Below are 18000 nucleotides of genomic sequence, written 5' to 3'. Positions count from 1 at the left end.
TACAGATGTGATTAAGAATCTCAGAGATGGGGAGAGTATTCTGTATTATTCAGGTAGCCAAATACAGTCACCATGATCCTCATAGGAGGAAGGCAAGAGGGTCAGAGTTAAAACAAGAAGATATTAGAAGCAGAGAGAGATTGGAATGCTATGCTGCTGGATTTGAAGATGGAGGATGGGGCTTCATGGTTCCATGGATGCAGGTGGCCTCCAGAAACTAGAAAAGACAAGGAAATGGGTTTCCTCCTAGAACCTCCAGAAGGATCAAGGCCTGTGACAACCTTGATTTTGACACACTGAGATTGATTTTGGACTTCTGATGTCCAGAAGTGTAAGATAATAAATTTATGTTTTTTAAGTCACTAGGCTTATGATAATTTGTTACAACAGCAAAAGGAAACTAACATATCTCTAGTAGCTTTCTAATGTATACCAGATCTATGGACATTCTTTAACACTGAAATGGTCCACACGTCAACATTGAGGCATTCACTGAACAATGGAACCTTAGAGAGGGAGAACTTTCCTGGGTAAATAATATTTAAGAGATTATTTTTTGACATTATTGTAAACCTTTCCCTAGCCAAAAATGTGATTTATTGATTTATCTAGTGACAGAAATTACAGCAAGTCTTAGGACAATGAAGGAAATAATTCCATCCTTACCTGAGGATTAGAACACAAAGTTTGGAGGAAAGGGCTTGTTCTGGCCCAGCATGTGGATGAGGCAGGAAATCTTTCTGATGCCACCACCCATCCACTGCATGGATGCCAAGAGTAAACTATCTCTAATTTTTTTTTTTTTTTTTGGAAGATCTCTATAACAAAATCACTATAAGGTTTGAAGTCTAGGCTCATGGGTCCATAAATGATACTAACATAGGGAAAGAGGTTTCCACACCATGCCTGACCCTTAAGAAACCAAAGTGGGACCAGCTGTAGTGACATATGTGTTAGGCACTCTATCTCAGAGAGAGATCTGTCAGTTTTGAAAGCAACATTGGATGGAAGCAACAGAATCAATGGAAACCTTTCCTAGTGAGTAAATCAGATGTTTTGGTCATGATACAAAAGCATGAATGACTGTCATAACTTAGTAAGCATCTCTGAGAATTTTAGACTTATCACTGGGATATCCTGAATTGGAATGAAGGACATCTTTACTCTATTAGAGGATGATTACAAATATTTAATTTGAATATTAAAGGACAGGTAAACTGGTTTTATATGTTCAACATGGTAAAGTGATATATATTATTCATAGGGGTTCCAGTTATGATAGAGTAACTTTTAGTAGACTAATTCTGTGCCAGCAACAACTATAAAAGCTGAATAAATTATAAATATATAAAATACTTGAAGACAATCGATGCAGACAGGGTTTGAAGGGCTATGATTCCTGAGAGAAGAGAAGCACAACAAGGTGAACTTGAAAGTCAGTCTGGCCTTTTCTCTGAGCCATTTGCTAGTTCACAAAGTGGGGAATAGAGTCTGAGTAGAGACCTACAGGCATGATGGGACAGGGTTTGACTCTGCCAAAGTGGTTGAAACTTGAAGGGCAAATTTCAGAGAGGAAGGATTGACCCAAGTAAGGCCAAAATTATGCAGGTGATTTATCTTGAGAAGCTTGTGGACTTTAAGCTATATATGCAGAGAGTAACTTCAAGAAATCCACCAGAAAATGGCCGCTGTAAGGCTACAGCTGAGCAGAAATTTCTTGCTTCAGGACAGAGGATGGAGTTCAGAGACTGCTAAAATAGAACCGGTAAATACCAAGGCTTTCATTTGAGACCCTAGAAAGGCTCTGCCTATGGAAATAAACCTGTCTCAAAGGGACATTCCTAAATAAACACTAACACCAGCCTGCATCAGGATCAAAGTGATCTGCCTACACTCTTCTGCCTTCCAGAAGAAAACTTAATCTTCATAATTGTTCATCACAATAACAGCATTCAGTAAATAATTATATGACATAATAAAAAAACACGAATGAATGACTCAAACCAAGAGAAAGACAACAGAAACAAGCCTACAGGCGTGGGAGTTTTACTTAAATAAGTATGTTCTAAATAAGTTTAATATGTTGGAATAAGAGGAAAAGCTGGAGAATTTCAGCATAGATATGACTTCATCAAAAGGAATCAAGTGGAAATTCTACAACTGAAAAATATCTGAAATTAAAACTTAAATATTAAATGTCTGCCTCCAGGCAAGATGCAGAAGATAGTAACAGGCCATAACTCCCACTTGAACTAGAAAAAAAAAAAAAATTACATACATTACCAAACTGTATTTTTAAGAAAACCAGAGACCTGTGGATACAAAGAAGAATTGAGAAACCAAAATACCAGAGGGAGAAGAGTTTCTCTTGGGTAAACTGAATTTGCCAGCTACTTTTTCCTGGGAAGTATCTGTTGCGTCTGTGCATGTACGGAGAGTAAGGCCTGCCATACACAGGGTGACTCTAGTGATGTAAAGGGGAAACAAGTGGGGCTTTTGACATTTCTGTGATCTGGAGTGAAGTCCCAAACAATAGGAAGTCCAGTAGAAGGGCCACTCAACTGAACCTAGCCCAAATTGCTAGCTCATATAATAGGGAGCAAAGAAAACAGTGGTTGTTTTGAGCCACTTAGTTTTGGAATAGTTCGTCACACAGTGATAGATAAGGTCCAAAATTCTAAAATTCCTCAGATGTAGGAAGATGATTCAGATGCCTGCAGCTAAAAAAATTAAACTGCAAACACAATTATATAAATAAATAAATACATAAATAATATCATCTGCTCACAAAGAAATAAATGTGGTGCTGTCAAAGACACCAGTTATGGCCACTTAAAAAAGACAAGTGATTAAAAAATAAAATAACACTATGTAAATTAAAAAGTAAATATGGAAATTTGAATAAAAAACACCTAAATTTGAGAAAGGAATACCTTTCTAAGAAAATTTAAATTATCAAAATGAATCAGGAGGAGGTAGATAGGTCCACAACCATAGAACTGAGAAGATAGATGGGGTCTACCCTTTTAGGGGTGCCTTGGTGGCTCAGTCTGCTAAGCCTCTGGCTCTTGACTTCAGCTCAGGTCATGATCTCACAGTTTGTGGGTTCAAGCCCTGTGTCAGGTTCTGTGCTAACAGTGTGGAACCTGCTTAGGATTCTCTCTCCTGCTCTCTTTGCCCCTTTCCTGCTCACTCTCTCTCTCTCAAAATAAATAAATTTAAGACAAAAACAAAAACAAAAATCTATACTTAAAAAAAAGAATAAAAACCATAAGCATGGTAAAAGACATAATTTTCCCTACTAATTCTAGGAGAGTATCCCAATAAAAATCTCAAAATTAGATAAAGGTTGAACAAGGTTCATCCTACTTATAAATATCAATCTCTGAATTTTTCAAATTCCCAGATAAAAATATCAATAAATTAAATACATTATTCTTTAAATAGTAATAAAATTAAAAAAAATAATTTGGGAATGGAAGAATGGGTCGATATCAGTAAACCTGTCATTGTAATTCAATGCATTGACAGAATAAAGGGAAAATAATAATGATTATTTTGTACACTTAGAAAAGATATTTGATAAAATTCAATACTTATTCATGATTTTCAAGATACAACACTTTGCAAACTATGAATATATGGCAACTGCTTTAACAGAACTTTCAGCAAGAAACATATTTAAAGGTGCAACATCAAATATTCAGAAAGACAAAGATGCACTGTACCATGACTATTGTTCAACATTTTGCCATCAGTCTGGTCAACAAAACAAGAAAAAGAAACCATACATCACAAACACTGAAAAGAGAGAAGAATCACCACTGTTAGGAGATGATATGAATTTTAACATAAAATCAAGAGAAATCAACTGATGAGTGTTAAGTAAAGTTTTTGCTAAGATGTCTTGAGTATAAAGTCAATATATAAACACAAGTAGTTTTCCTACATATAAGTAATTAAAAAACGTCCCTGTGTACAATTGTGGGCAACAACTATAAAACATTTTCGGTGGCAATGATGAAACTTCGTGTGATCTATGTAAATAAACTGTAAAATTACCAATGGACTTTAAGACTTACAAATGTAAAATTGCAATTGACATAAACCCAATTCAAACCACCTTAACCAATTAAAAGAAAATCATTTACTTGTGATAATTAAGAATGACAAGGATATAGTTGGTCTCAGACACAACAGGGTCTAAGGACTTCAGGAGATCTCTGAGCTTTGTGCTATGCTGTATGGTTGTCGTTTATCCCGTGCTCCTGTTGGGGACTGTTCCTCCCAGAATCCAGTCATGTAATTCAGACAGAACCATCAATTATAGTGCCCACCTCCCATTTGCAGGTCGAACACATAATCTAGTCCTATTAGGACTGAGAATGAAATTGATTTTTTTATGCTTAAAATTTTTTTTAATGTTTATTTACTTTTGAGAGAGAGAGCGCGCAAGGTGGGGGGAGGGCAGAGAGGGAGGGAGACACTGAATCTGAAACAGGCTCCAGGCTCTGAGCTGTCAGCACAGAGCCCAACACGGGGCTTGGTCTGAATGGTGAGATCATGACCTAGGCTGAAGTTGGATGTTTAACAGATTGAGCCACCCAGGAGCCCCTGATTTTTTTTATATCTTATGTAAACTAGAGATTCAATATCCTTTATTCCCTATCTTCCTAACACCATTTATTGAATAGTCTCTATTCTCCCAGTAATTTGTGTTGATGATATATAATACTATCAAATTGTCATTTATGCATGAGCATGAGTCTATTTCTGGGTTCTCTTCTATTCCCTTGTTCAGTTTGCCTATCCTGGGCCAGCCCCTCACCAGTTAGCAGAGTTCTTCTTTTCTACTCTCTCTAGTTTCCTATCCCAATATCGCAATCTTTAGCCAAGTCCATTATATTTTTGTTATGTGAATGAGGTTTTGGTGGAAACTCATGGCTCTGCTGTGACTTTCCCATTGAAATCAATGGCTTGGGGCAAAAGAGAAAACATAAAAGGAAATGAGTATCTGGGTATAGGAACTTAAGAAAACACAAGCCCCTGCAAATCCAGTGAAATATTATAAAGGGCTTCATGCTTCTACCATATTGGGGGGTCACGGCAAATTTTAAATAAGTACCTAGGGCTAGAATACCTTATATCACATCTGGGTTAACTGGATTTATAGAAATCTCTCTTTAGAGAGATTCAGATGGAATTGACTAACCTTTATTATTGGCATGTTGTCCTAACACATTTTGATGTTTAACTCAACTTTATTTCACTATAAAAGATTCATTTCTTTTAACATTTTTATTGGCTATTATTTGCTTAGATTAATGGTGAGCACATATACAGAAAAGTGGTACCTGTCTTTGAGTAAATGGCAAAACTATCAAGTGTATTTCATATATGGTTTTATGTGTGGAAAGGTGGTAATTTCTCTTAACACATCCTTCAAAGACCATCTTAAAAGTTACTTCTGCCATTAAAATTTTCCTGATTTCCTACCCCTGCATCCCTCAAGCTATAAACAATATTTTTCTGACCTCCCATAACACTATTTATTCTATCATTAAGACTCTTCTTTAAAAACTCTTCTTGTTTTGGCTAGTAATATAGGGTTTTTTTTTTTACTGTATATGTCTAATTAGTGCCCTTATTAGAATCTAAGCCACTTGGGAGCATGATCTAATTTTGTATTCAGTATAGTGATTTCAGTGTATTACAAATATTCCCCAATTCTAAGGAGTTAGGCATTCTCTCTTCTGTATTTCCATGTTATATATATCACATATGTACATAGCATAGTAATTGATTCCTTTACTTCTCTCCCAATACACAGTAAACTCTTTGGAGAAAAATGCCAAGTCTTGTGTATCTTTGGTTTTTAAATTCCCAGGGATTTTAAAGGCTCATAAATATATGTTATGAGGAAATGCACTTAGTATTTCTTGAATGAATGAATGAGTAAATGGCATAGTGAAAAAGGAAAACAGAGGAGTTTGAAAACAAGCTCTGCCACTTGTGATGCAGATAAAGCATTGAAAGTCTATCTTCATTTGTAACATACGAAGAATTCACTTACTACTAGTATGGCTTCTTTTAATCACCTTTAAAATTTTAGGGCTTGTATACTATTTAAGATCTGTGAAGGAAACAGGTTAAGGTCCTGAGAGAAATTCCTTATAAAATTCTTCCTTAGCTAAGCAATCCTCACTTTTCTCATTTTCTATCAATCATGCCTTCTTCATCACCCTCTCATTCTTTGTTACCACATCCTTCTTATTGTATCCCTTTTCTCAATTCTGCTAATTGCTACACCAAAGAAACATCTCTTTGCCCCTTGATACAAGTGTGGAATTCTTGCTGCATCTTTTGGGACTTTTGTATATCTGTGTGTGGGTAGGTTGGTGATTGAAGTCTGTGCGTGGGTAATGTAAATATAAAGACTGACATATTCCTTATAGACACATCATTCTAACCCCAGAATGTGACATCAGGAAAACTGGATATAAATGAGAATATTTTACAAATATTTATAAATTAGAGTATTATTTTACACTGCTTTCCTGTATAAGCACCATGCATTAACCGACTGCACCACTGAAGCACCTTACATTGCTTTCCTAATTCTTTATCATTACAATCCTAACAAGTCTCACACCAATAACACTGAATCATAGCTTTAAAAACTTGTTGAAAAGAGGCACTTGGGTGACTCAGCTGGTTAAGTGCTGGACTCTTGATTTCAGTTCAGGTCATGATCTCTTGGTTCTTGAGATGAAGCCCTGCATTGAGCTCTGCACTCACAGAGTGGAGCCTGCTTGGGATTCTCTCTGTGCCTCCCCTGTTGGAACTCTCTCTCTCCAAATAAATAAGTAAACATAAACACAAACAAACACCAACCTTGATGAAAAGGATGAGTTTTAAGTAGTACATAAAGGGAGTGGCCACTGCCCCTTGGAAAAGTTAAGGGATTAACTGTTTAAACATCTTTGTTAAATTTTACTGAATTTTCTCATGTAAAGCTGACTATTCTGTATGGAACATGTTACAGTCACTACATCACTTCTAAGATTTATACGTAAGTTCTGAAATATTTTAGCTTCCAGATTCAGTAACAATTTGTACACTTTATTGGACTTCAAAACTTGACACCTGATGCAATCATTTTATACATTCTGAAACCCTCATATACTCCTCAAAAGATAGCTAACTGTATTTATGAGGTCAAGGCTTCTACGTTTTTGTTTTTGTTTTTTTTCCCACCAGGGCCAATTTCTTTTGCTTAGGTTCTGCCAAAGACCCCTAATCAAAGCCAGGCATCTGTGCACTTTCTTGTGAAATCCAGTTTCAGCAAGAACTCCTCAAAGCCAGTTTAGCAAGCACCTTCCCCCTACCCCCAATCTGATCACTCTTCATAGATGACCAGGGTCCTTTTCCTCCACCATCCCCCTGATCACCCTGGCCTGTCTTCAGCAAGAATCGTTTTAGGTTGGTTTAGCCAAAATTCCCACTTACGCCTAATGTTGCCTCTTTGTAATTTTTCAACCGCTCCACCTTGCTCCCTGGCTAAAATTCCCACTTGCCCATGATATACTTGGAGTTCAGCCCAATCTCCTTCCACTGCAAAAATTTTATCACAGTGGTCGTATCTATACCTATCTCAATGATCCTGAATAAAGTCTGTTTCTACCATCTCTAACAAGTCAGGAATATTTTTTTCTTTAATGCATGCTGCATATCCCAAGGAAGTCTAGGATAAAATTCAGAGAACTTAACACAGTCTATCAGAAACTTTACACCAAATGCATGTTCCATAAAAAATTCTGTTTTCAAACTGCAGAGTGTAAATTCTGTATGCAGAGTGTAAATTCTTTATTTTTCATAAAGTCCCTTAATTTGTGATAAATTATTGTTATGTAAGTTCCCTAAAAAACGCAACTTTTTATTTTGGCAGAGATTTATTTTTTTCTTTGTATAGTGAAAGGGAATATATACACTTTTTTCTATCTTACCCCTTTTTAGGAATCCTTCCTGAACATCTTGCTGGCCTTGAGCCTCATTTTTTTTTTTTTTTTTCTCCCAATGCCTGAGTACTGGACCAAAACTTGGTAAGAATTTGGCTCTGGGGAATGCTATGTTGAGTGACAAATGGATAAGGAGGAAGGTTTTATTGAAGCATCTGAACCGCATTTAATTTTCCATGTTGCTTTATTTGTTCCTTCTAGCCCTCAGGATATTGAATTTTGTGGGCTCCGGTTGGGTCGTTGGTACTTCAGGCGTTTAGTAATAAGAAACATAATCTGCTTTTCCCGTTAGGATAATATCCTCATTTTTATTAAGGGCGGCTTACTACGAACTGTTTTACATAGTATTTTTCTAAACCTCCTGAACGGACAAATTTTCTCTTTGCGCCCTGGCATTGCTTCAGTGGCCTCTGCTGACCTCCTGGCTTGGCAACCTGCAGCCTACCCCTCAGGAATCAAGCGTGACCCAGTGTGGCCTTGCGAGCCGCCTCCTCGCCAGACCCTCCCTCCAGCTTTCCTCCCACGGCCCTAGCTCCAGCTTCCATCCTGCTGCCTCAGCTGTCTGCGACAGCGACACCCCCTCCTCCCCTCAGCGGCCACCCCTCCCCGCCAGCTCGCCGCGCCAGACAGCGGGTAACCGCCGCCTCCGCTGGGGCATCCCGGCTCCACAGGCCTAGCGCGTTCCAGACACCTGCCTCTCACTGGCCACCGAAGCTGCCCCTCACCCTGCAGCCCCCTCGGCAATTGGCCCCGGGCCGTCCCTCGTCATCCTCCGCCTCGCCGCGAGTCCCGCCTCCGTCGCCGGGTCATTTAAGTTTATCACAAATAAATAAATAAAGGAGGAAATAGAAATGCGTAGAAAGTAAAAGCAGTGGGGGGGAGGGGGCGGAGGTGGAGGAAAAGGGGAGGAGGAGCGGAGGAGCAGACAACCAAACCTGATCGTGTCGGTGCTGACCAATCATGGCTCACTCCAATCCGGTCTGACGGGCTCTCTGAACCAATAGTTTTCCACCTCTCGGATCACTGAACAACGAGATACGACTGACCTCTCCAGAGTGGGCGAAGGTGCGGCAGGGGGAGTGGGAAGAATGTCGACCAATCGCCTATTAAGGATTCTCTGAGCGAAGTTTCCGTGCCCCAATGGATGTTTGAGATAGCGGATTGGGCCTCTTCTAGCCCAATCGAAGGTGGTAGAGATGAGGGAAGAAGCATATGAAGGCGGGGACAGGGGAGAGGAGGAGGAAGAGTGCATTTTGTTTATGGGCGGCAACCTCACGAGGGGCGCCCCATTCTGATTGGCTCACTGAAGCTAAGAGTGGCATAAGAACAATCCAATAGCGGAAAAAGATAGAGGGTTCGCGGCGTGAGGTACCCAATGTGGGCCTTCTGCCGAAGAAGTAGGGGCGGGGGGAAGTTTAGGAGTTGAGGAAAGAAGATTAAAGAGCGCGAGGAGGTAACCCCCAAAACTCTAATTTGTTGTGGGGCGGGCTGGAGGGAGGGGAGTGTGCGTGCGAGGGGGACGAGGCGTCCGCGAGACACTTGGAGTGGGGGGCGACGGGACGGGAAAGGAAGGGACTGGGGTGGGGTTGGGGGAGCGAGTTACAGAGACAAGCCCGCGGGCCGTCGGCCGGCCGAGGGCGCGCGCCCCCGCGCCCCGCCCCGCCGGCGCCCCCTCCCCCCCGGGCGCCCCTCCTCGCGCGGGGCGGTGGCTGCGGCCTCGCGCGACCCAGCGGGAAGGGAGGGAGCGCGGGAGGGTCCCGGGTCCCAGGAGCGGGCGGGCGGGCAGTCCCGCAGCTGGAAACGTGTCTTTTGCCTTCTTTTCTCTACTCCCTGCGCCTGGAGTTGCCGCTTCCAAGAAGAAGAGCTGAGGGGGACTAGCCGGGGCTCAGGAGCTGCTAGAGGCGCCGGCTTGTCTTCCGCCCCCTCCCTCCTCGCCCTCCCCCCGCTTACCGTGGCTCTCGCGGTCTCTGGAGCGTCTTCAGAGAACTGGGGGGGGCGGGAGGTGTCCTGGCCCCAGAGCCGCTGGACGCCCCTCCAGACACCAAAGCTACCGGCCCCCGCCTGCTTCGCTGCTACGACTATAGAGGAGGGGGCTTGGGAAGGGAAGATACGCCTTTCCTTCTTTCTGTCCTTTGGGCCCCTTTGGAAACATTAAACAATGTTTACGCTTTTCGATAGTTGAGATAGAACGGTTGGAAGCTTTTTGAAAGTTGAAAAGAAATGCACTCTCCTACGTTGTTAAATGCATTACTGTGTGGCTTCTGGTCCTCTTCCACCACCCACCTCACGCCCCCCGCCACCCACCCCCCTCTCCGCAGCTGTTACCCTTTTTAAGGATGCTGAAGAGGCAGGAGGCAGGGATTTTCTAAAAGTTCTATTGATAAACACACTTGCACAAACATATGCTAGGCACACACATAAACTATAAACATTAGCGAAAAACACAATATGGCGTACAGCTACACTACCTAGCACGGTAATCCGCTGATCTCTTAACACTGAACTCAGTTGAATGGGGTCAGTGGCAGGATGACAGTTCTCAAATAAAAATCTGGAAGAAATAGGAAGTAATTTGGAAGTTTGTGGGCTAAATAATGTCCTCAGAATCAGCACTGGCACACGTAAACTTTCTAGACCTGTGGAGATTGTCTTCACCACTTAACCATTAATGGTAAAGTATGGTAAATGATGCTAACAAGTATGCCAAGATGATGCTAAAGTGGAGAGTTTCTCACTGCGTGGTCGTGTATAAGTTTCAGCTAATAGAATTAACAGAGGCCCCTCGTTCCCCATGTTTCAAGCGAGTTCTATTCCAAAGTTAGCTATCCTTAACTTGTTGCTAGTGAAAGTTTGAAAACAAATTGTAGCGACCATTTTGTAAATAAATTCTTTAGCTGTAAAGACTAAAGTTAAATGATAAGCATTTGTATTAGCAAATTCAGTTCATAAATGGTTTACTTTCTTACCTGTTGCTCCTAATCTCAAATACCATTTGCTATCACATGGGAATAGTTCAGATATACTCTCCTCTGTCCCTCACGTAAGTTTGACCAGGCCAGATTTGGCTACTTTGTGCATTTCAGCTTTACAACTAGGTACTTCTAGACTTCTAGGAAAACAACAACAACAACAACAAAAACAAAAAAGACAATTTACATTGATTTTACATGCCTTTGTTCACTCTTCTCATTCTTAATCAGAATGTATCAAAGTTGGTGTACAAATTGTGCATGGTAATATCACTGTGCCCTCTTGGGAATGGGCTTCTCTCAAAAAAGCTTTTGGAATTGCCCTTGAAGAATTGCTGATGTTACTCTTTGTTCAGGGCTCAAGGTTTAATTCTTAAGATTGTGGTTGTGATTTCCATTGAGTTCAATTTTGGAGGGCTTTAGGCTTAAGAATCTATGGTGCTCAAGGAAACAGGTGAGAGGAAGAAGAAAAGTGAATTTTCTAGAAATATATTAGCTGCTCAGTGAGTCCAGCAGTTGGGTATTTTTGGTTTTGTGATTTCAGATCTCACAGACCAGTGGAATACAGGCCTTTTGCATATGAAGATCAGGTGACAAGTTAACTGTCTACCAGCCTCCAAAGCAATACGCCCTTTCATGGTGAGGTCCCAATTTTAACAGACTAAAGAAAAAAGTTTAAGATTAAAAAATTGTTAAATTTTATCCATTTTTGGGAAGAAGTCTTTATGCTTATCTGTCTAGCTCAATTAAGATGCCAGTATTTTAAGCTTACTACTACAGCAAGAAAATCAGATATAGTTCATGTGTACACTCACTGGCTACTGAAAGACAACATGAGTTTAGAGGAAAGAAAAAACTTCTATGTCTGTGTGGCTAGTGAGAGTTACAATTTTGGGTGTGTGTGTTTAGAACTACTAGTTGAGATGGCAGTTTACTATGTAGTTTGTTCAGAAAGTTTTTGTGACCCACAAATACCCAACTAATTTTGCTGTCAAATTAATATGAATTTGACTACTTGGCATAGGAATAAAATCTAGGGAAAAATCCAGGTTAAATGAATTATTTTTATCTCAGTAGCGAGAGTCTAAAGAAGGCTTTCTTACCAAATTGGACTTGACTGAATAATTAGGTCAGTTTAGATACAACTAAGTTACCCCAAAAGATCTAAAATTTATAAGTGAATTACAAATTATTTCAAATATTTTAGAATGAGTGACAAAGACTTCTTTAATACATTTGGAATATAGAAGTGGAGATTGATGAGCTCTGCTTTATTCTTTGAAATAATCATGCTTTTCTGAAATGGATGTTTACATTCACAAAATTGTTCTAGACACTTGAGATGTAACAGTGAACAAGACAGAATAACCTGCCTTTGTGGAGTTTACATTCTAATGTCACATATCCTTGCGTACTTAAGATTGCTAGGAGAAGAGATTTTTGTATGAAATTTTAAAACCTAGCTGTTTTCTCATTTTGGAGAGTACAATTTGAAAGAATGTACGGAAGTTTGAGGGACATGGAGCTGTTTACTAATTGCCAATGGCAAGAAAGGAAGAGCTAACTTTATTTGTACCCTTCGTTATTGTCATGAAACTTTCTCCATACATTTTAGTAGGTCTTTTTAACAGATAGGGGTCTTCTTTTTTTCATAATTTTAAGCATGCCTTTGAAATAAATAAAATGTTACTTTATATTTAAAAAAAAATCTGTGTCTTGGAATTTACTGTAAAATTCCGATGGAGCTTTTTGTCTTGTTAGAAAACTGTGGTAAAACATAAGCTAGAATATCTTAATTTTTTAGTAAGAATTTGTTTTAGGAGTATGTCTGAAAAATTAAGTGCCTAAATCTTTTTCAAAATCAGTTGTGGTTTTATGAAGAGAAGATGGAAATTTGTTGTAATTAATTTATAGGTGACATTAAAGAGAGAAAAAGAGAGAGGCCTGCAAAAAATGCTTTGTTATTTAAACCTTTCTTTCAAACTACAAAGGCATTTGATTGGCACTTCTCTGATTTAATAGACCATTTGTAATGCAAGAGGAACATTACAGAAGATTTTAGCATTACTTTAATCATTTAGTCTGTAGGTGTAAAAATCCTAGGTTTCTAACAGAAGGAAACTTGGTGCTCAGTTAACAGAGTATATGATTTAACGTTGAGTTTGTTGCTTTAAGTAGTGGGTGTCTCACCTTTCCAAAACTTAGTTCATAGTTCTCAAATAACAAGTTCTGATTTTCGCTATTTTTCTCTGCCACAGTGAGTCTTGTTTTGTTAGCCAAATCAGTGTTCAGTTGGTAAGTAGGATAACTTTTTTTTTTTTTTTTTTTTTTTTTTTTTTTTACACACAATCCTCCCACTGCCAGCTCTCCTATCCCCTGCTGTGAAGGGCTTGAATTTCTATACCTACATTAGATCTCTATTTATGCTAATTTGTAGCATAATCACCTCTTCCAGAAAGGGTACATATTAATGCACTTTAGAAAACGTTGAGGTTGCCTCTGGCTATTTGTATACCGACCTGCCAGCATTGGAAAGCTATAAATAGGAAGATTTAGGAAGAAAAGCAGAGAATATTGCTAATGGAATATATTGTCTTAGATGAAATCTTTTTTTAAAGAGAAAGGGGAAGAATGGTTGATAGAATGTTAAAAACTAAGAGTGTTTGCTAATTCTAATGGTTGGTTAGTGTGTGTTTATGTGTGTGTGAGTATACATTTTTATATGAGCAGTTTTTGAATAAAGACATATTTCAGTATTGGATAAATAATTCCAGTCCTGCCTTGTGGTCCTTGACATGTTCCCAGGTGATTTTGTTTAACTCATTGTTACTACCAAAACTTTGCTCCAAGCTACATAGAAACATAAGCTAATTAAATCTTTGTAACTTTTGTAATAATTTCAGATTAAAAGTTACTGGAAGTTTTTTGTTTTTTTTAAAGCATAATTAGCCAGTAGCCCCTAAATGAACAAAATCGAAAGTGAAGAGTTCTTAGAACCCTGGATCCACATAAGAAAGTTGAGTTTGAAAGAGGTATTCATAGGGCAAAAGGCAAATCTTGATATCTGACAAGTTTTTATAGTGATAAAACAAGAAATAGAATAAAATGACTAATCTATTAATATTCATATTTTTAAGGTAAGTGTAAGTATGTGTACACTGCATTTTAAATAAAAATTTGGGGTGTTATTGGCTAGATACAGTCATTTCTTTGCCAGAGATACTAGGCTGTGTGAAGGCTAACCATCTGTCAAGTGATAGAGACAAAGAAAGGTTTAATATACTAGCCTAAAATTTCTACAAACTTGTTTTGAATTGTATTGTCATTTTGTTTTGGCCTTCATTCTCTGTGTTGAATATGCACTGGGTTGGTCACCCCACTTTGTTTTATGAACAAACTATTCAAGGTCTAGATAAGGTTATCATCGCAGCTGATGTGATCCAGAGGCATGATAAAATATGTTTTGATTTTGCTTTCATGTGATGATCAAAAACTCACAAGTGGGCCACCCACTAGCAGTTATACAAATGACTTCAAGCACACGTATTTTCACCCACCCATTCTGAATTTTGGGTGTTTTAGTTTCTTTTGCTTTATATATGCAAGCCTTGTATTTCAAACTGTTCCTGCGCTGTTTGGGGGTGGGGTTGGGGGGGGGGAGTAGCAACAGGAATCCAGATTGCCTGTTTTAGGTACAATATGGTGTGATGTGAAATTGAAACAGCAGATTGGTGAGAAACTTTAGTTTCAAACAAATATAAACTAGTTTGTTTAGTGAAGTTATACACAAAACAGTAGTCTCTATTGACATGGCAGTGTTTTTTTAGTAACTTCCACATCATGAGGTCACTGTGGTTCTTTGGGCTAGCAGTCTATTTCCAAAGCATTATATAAGAAAAAGAAGCTCTAATATTGCTGATTGTAATGATATACTTAGATATAGCAGACTGAGGAATTATTTATAGCAGTGCTAATTATATCAATAAAAATAGCAATATTAATACTGTGAGTGTCAAAATCCATTCTTGACAGTATGAGGTAAACAGAACTATAGTCAAACAAAGCAGCAAGCCTCTTTCTACTGTCAGCTCATGAATATGCACTTCAGGAAAAATATACACAATTGGTTTACTGATTTAATCTCTTTTTCAATTATTTTTGACTTTTTAAAAGATGTTCTTTATTTCCAATTTGCACAACATTAAAAAGATAGAGATTTTTCATCTTGAAATTCTTGGTACTTTTTTCTTTCTGTCATTAAAATTTCTAGAGACTTAGTTGTTCATGGTTAAGTATTTTATGAATTATCAGAAATTAATTTTATATGTACCCCCGTTTTTGGAACACAGATTACCATTGCACAGGAAACTGGAAGATCCTCTAACAATTTACAAAACAAAATAAAACAATACAAGACAAACCAAACCCACTACTACCACACATGCATACACAATAAATAAATCTCTGGCTTTTTTTAGACTTAAAAAAAACACCTGTTTCCATGGTTCTGATTTAAGGAAAAGTATAAATTTTCTTTGTAGTTTTCATTTCTTCTAGTCAGTTTTTACAATTTTATGTTGTTTAAAATTTATTTTCCTATTAATACAAAATCATGTAAGTAGAGGTTATGAAATCCAAAGGTTTTCAACTTGAGGGGACATCTAATTTTTTAATCAATTTCTCATGCATTAGATTTAACTTTTTCATTGCACGTTGTCAGAAATCTCAGATGTAGAATTAGGAGAGGTTGTTCTGGGTCTAGTGGTGCCACCAGTTGTACCCTCTTGGGCATGTCACGTAATCTGAATCTCTGCCTTAGCTTTTCATCTTCAGGGTCTCTTTCAGCTCTCATAATATGAGTATGTTTCTTTTGACACTTGGGTCCCTGTTTTAGCTTTAGGTAACATGACTGGAAGTGATATGTAGGGCACTGGGAAAAAGCCTATATAAAATATTTGACTTTGCTTTTTACTTTTAGTCCTTGATACAAGTTTCATTTTAGTGATACTTGCTTGCAAATATAGCATGTCTATAAAAGTATACATACATATAAAAATTAAGTACTTAACAATCTTTTGTAGTTAGTAACTATGATAAGCTTACTATTTTTACATAAATTTCACCAACTCACTTTCGCTTATGAAGATATGTTGCTAACAGAATTTCTTGGATTTTATTCCACATAAAGTTGCTTAACTGGAGAAAGCAGGTAATGACAGCATGAAGTAACTCAGAGTCATTTTCTAATTCTATAAAATATATAGAAAAATAGATATATTTCTTCAAAGAAAAAAGGTAAACTTGGTTTTTGTGCTTCTGTAAGCAAAAAATAAATATACTCTGGGTAATCGGGCCATCTCCATATAATTATTAACTATTGCATTTGATTTTTGATCCTTCGTTATACTTATCCATTGATAGATTTACATAGAAAGGATGCAAGGAAGACAAAGAAATGAACTCTTATTTGGTGAAGAAAAGCGGAAAGAATCTGTGTTAAGAGAAGGCTTTGCAAATAATGTTCTGTCATATATAGAAACAAACAGCTATACACAATTCTTGTATGCCTACTTGTAGGTATTTATTTAGGGGTAACCTTGAAGTTTTCACTTAAAATTTCACTCTCAGTTTCTTTTTAATTGACTCACATTTCTTTTGCTGGTATGAATGATAGCGAGAGGCTCAAAAACATCACGTCCTTACCTATTCACAAATGGAAACAGCAGTCTGGAAAAAGCTGTACAATCCCTGGATCCTCCCTCTTCCCTACACCCACCCATAGCTGTAGATGTTCTGGTATTGATTATAAACATTTTATACATCTCCTCCTAGGCCACATATGCACACTGTCCAATGTAGTAGGTAATACCCAGCTATTCGGGCCTACCAATAGGGAGAAATGTCAAGAAAACAGTTAGATCCAACATAGGACACAAAAGGTGATATGATTGCTTTAATGCGTGCAAATAAGGGAAAAATATTCTAAGGGATATTTAGAAGGGAAACTGATTTTAGACGATTAGTTAACCGAAACCCAGTACACATACTGAAGAATTAATGTAAACTTTCTTCTTTTTTTTTTTTTTTAAGTGGGCATGGAGCCCAATGCAGGGCTTGAACTCACAACCATGAGATCAAGACCTGAACTGAAATCAGGCATCAGACCTTTAACTGACTGAGGCACCTAGGTGCCTCAATGTAAACTCTATTCCAAAGGCATTGTGCCAAAAAGACTAGGAAAAAAAGACTAGCCAAAAAGACTATTCCAAAGACATTGTGCCAAAAAGACTAGGAAAATTACTGGTGGAAAGCATAGTGAAAATAAATCTGAAATAAACCAATAATAACAATAACAACAACAGTAGCCAACATTTATTGAGAGCATACTCTGCACCAGGCATTGGTTATATCTGCATTTTCTCCATTAATTCCATAATCCTATGAGACATGTATTTTTATTATGGCATTTTTAAAGATAAGCAAGCTGAGGCTCATAAAAGTTTAGTAACTTGTTCAAAGTCACACTGCTGGGAGTTCAAACTCAAGTCCAACTCTAGAGCACCTAAATTCTAAAACACCACCCCACATGCCTCTATTCTGGGATCATTTTCACTCAGTGCTTGCCCAGATTAGTACTGATAATTTTATTTCAAGAAAGGCATAGTGGATTTGGAGAAGGCTTCAGAGAAGGGCACAAGGTGAAAGAGCTGTAAGTGGGAGGAATGGTTGCTATGGTAGAGTCTGTTTTTAAAATGTAACTCTACAGTCTAGAATTACAAATGCTGAGAGGGAATTTGTCTAAAGGTTTCACAGTGGATGGACTGGGTAGCTGCTGCCTGATTTGGTTCAGTGGACAACCGTGGAGCTGGGTAACATGTTAAAGAAGGCCGAAAAAATCCTAAGTAGGAGCAGGTCAAAGGAAGCATTAGATACTGAGGATCCTGGGAAGGTAGAGGTCAAAAAGGAGAACTAAATCTAAGCAGATATTGAGTAACCAAGAACTAGGGATCATA

The 18000-nt window shown here is 38.2% G+C and overlaps 1 protein-coding gene and 1 long non-coding RNA gene across 7 annotated transcripts in view; one reads left to right on the top strand and one right to left on the bottom strand.

The window, feature by feature from the left end:
* The window catches only part of LOC102957293, an 82143-nt gene extending 73102 nt beyond the window's left edge, over nucleotides 1–9041 (bottom strand). For all 3 annotated transcript variants that reach the window (XR_006222060.1, XR_001512035.2, XR_006222061.1), the window contains exon 1: nucleotides 8954–9041. This is a non-coding gene — a long non-coding RNA (uncharacterized LOC102957293). The remainder of the gene's footprint in view (nucleotides 1–8953) is intronic.
* Nucleotides 9042–9384: 343 nt separating this feature from the next.
* ZBTB20 (zinc finger and BTB domain containing 20) overlaps nucleotides 9385–18000 on the top strand; it is a 761798-nt gene continuing 753182 nt past the window's right edge. For all 4 annotated transcript variants that reach the window (XM_042998568.1, XM_042998567.1, XM_042998569.1 and 1 more), the window contains exons 1-2: nucleotides 9385–9471; nucleotides 11532–11626. The gene's annotated coding sequence lies outside the window, so the exon portion shown is untranslated. The remainder of the gene's footprint in view (nucleotides 9472–11531; nucleotides 11627–18000) is intronic.

This window comes from Panthera tigris, chromosome C2 (genome assembly GCF_018350195.1).
Source record: "Panthera tigris isolate Pti1 chromosome C2, P.tigris_Pti1_mat1.1, whole genome shotgun sequence".
NCBI classification, from domain to species: Eukaryota; Metazoa; Chordata; class Mammalia; order Carnivora; family Felidae; genus Panthera; species Panthera tigris.
The sequence above is the reverse complement of the archived record's forward strand: the minus strand, read 5'-3'. Positions and strand labels throughout refer to the sequence as shown.